This window comes from Olea europaea, unplaced genomic scaffold (assembly GCF_002742605.1).
Source record: "Olea europaea var. sylvestris unplaced genomic scaffold, O_europaea_v1 scaffold1809, whole genome shotgun sequence".
In the NCBI taxonomy this organism is placed as follows: domain Eukaryota; kingdom Viridiplantae; phylum Streptophyta; class Magnoliopsida; order Lamiales; family Oleaceae; genus Olea; species Olea europaea.
In genome coordinates this window covers 148,029-150,449 of record NW_019235840.1, presented here as the reverse complement: position 1 = coordinate 150,449, position 2,421 = coordinate 148,029, and positions in this window count along the sequence as shown.

The following is a 2,421-nucleotide window of genomic DNA, read 5'->3' as shown; positions in this document are numbered from 1 at the left end:
GTGAAGCTGTCCTGCTTGTTTTTTCTTGAAAGCAAAATAATTCTCAGTGCCAAAAAGGAAAATAAATTGATTCTTACCGCAATTCACATTACAATTCTCCATTTCAACAACCCAAAGGGGCCAAAATAACTAAAATAAGATGCGTGGATAATTAATCTCATTCAAACATTAGTCCATCGTTTCAAATTTCATCAAATGGGTCCAATAAATACTACTCCAAGAAACATCTCCACCGTTAACACTTAAAACTAATAACATTTAATCAATTATCTATAATATATTGAAATATCACATTAAGGGAGAATCACTTTTTGGACGATTCTAAGCCTCCTACAATTCAATTATTTCAATAATACCTTACATTTCATTTTTCGATATATAATAAATACTACAAAATTTTTGTCATTTATGAAATTTGGATTATTAATTCTCAATTAATTAACATTCACATTAATCTAGATTAAATGAATTTTCATTTAATGAATCTTGAATTACACGAATCTAGATTTATTATAGATGAATTTATTCGTATTCATGTATCTAGAATATTAATGGGTGTTTAAATTTATGTATTAACAATTAAATTTTATGTGTCAAGTGTAATATAAAAAGATTGATCATTTATAGTGGTTCATCATTACAAAAAATTTGAATCATGGAAATTGAGTTTTGAGAGTACAATTTGAGTACAAGTACAATTTTGTTCTCTTAGATTTCTATGATAAATTTTATTTTCTTTAATTCGTCTGAGACTCTTCAAATCCTCCAACAAATTGGTATCAAATGTATTTTAGAATAACGTGCAATGTATGTTCAACTTCTACAAGTCAAACTAAATTAAAAAATAAAATAAATAAATATACATTAAATAAATAAAAATTTTAAAATTCAGAACACTGATGGTTTGAGGTGGAGTTAAGATTTGGTGAGGAAAGAATGTGCATATAAGAAATGGCAATTAAGCGAAATTCCCTGTGCACATGCCATTTCTACTATACCATCAATGAGAATAGACAAATGAATTTGTAGATGAATATTACACGAAAGAGGCATATCTGAGAGCATACAGTCCTGTGAATCATCAATGTTTGGGCGTGAACTTTGGCCTGGATTAAGGAAAAATCCATTGAACCCACTAGAGAAGAAGAATCAGGTAAGTAAAGCTAAAAAACTAAGGAAAATGTCCTAGACTAAACCACCAATTGCTATAATGACAAGAACACGCATAAAAATGACATGCAAGAAGTGTGGAGAAGCTGGACATAACAATAGAAATGCACTACACAGGTGCAGCCGCCTCAATAGAAAACAACAAAAAAAGAACTCCAAAACAGTCTAGTATTGCCGTCGTTGGAAACTAAACTATTACATTTGAAGCATGAACTTGGAATGTAATTGATATTTTTGAATCTGTAATTCTGGCCTTTCATGTTTTTTGGATTGTAGTATCATGATATATAACTATTAACAACGTAATTCGGTGATGGATGAGGTTGCTATTTCGAAAGTTCAATGATGAATAGCGTAGTTTTTGAAGTTCAATTACCTCGTGTAAACTTTAGGTAAAGTTCAGTGATGGATGGGGAAATTAACCGGCTCTTTGACAATCTTTAAACTTAAACTGCATTTCATTAATCATATGTGATCTAGGACATCTTTGACATCTTGGACTTTTTCAATAACTATACTATCAATCCCAACTCTTTAAACCTAATTACAACTCAATTTTAACTCAATTAACCTAGATTTTGGATAGAGATAAAGCCAATTACAATTAGGACTCTAACAACATTGAATCCTCTCATTGATTTTTAGGTTAAATTTCAAGGTAAGATTTTATCCAATCATGAAGTAAGCAAATAGTCCCTCATTCATAAATAGATATGGCAGTGGGGCGGGTTCGGGACGGGGCATGCCGGCCCCGTGCGAGGTGGTGGGTTGCCACGTTTGTGTGTGTGTGTACATATATATATACATTTTCAAAATTTCGAATTATACTATTATTAGAGAATAAAATATAAATTCAAAATTTTAAATCCAAAGCAAATAACGCTCAAACTAACAATTTATATATATATATATATTTATTTATTTATTTATTTATTTATTTATATTTTTTTTACTAGGCGGTGACTCCCGCCCACCAACTTGTCAGAGCGGATTTTTTTGGGCCCATTCGGGGTAGGGAGGTTATTTTGTCATCTCTACTCATGTGTTTTCAATACAATACTAAGTCTTATATTTTTGCAACAAGACAGCAAGTAATGGAACATTATAAAAATAATAAAAGGCATATATTTTTCTGCATTGTGATGATGAAAGTGTACCAGGGGGAAATTGTTAAAGTTTCAAAGTCAAGCGTGTAGATAAGTTGGAAAAATAAACTTTTAATTAAGGATGACAAAAATATCCGTCAAAATC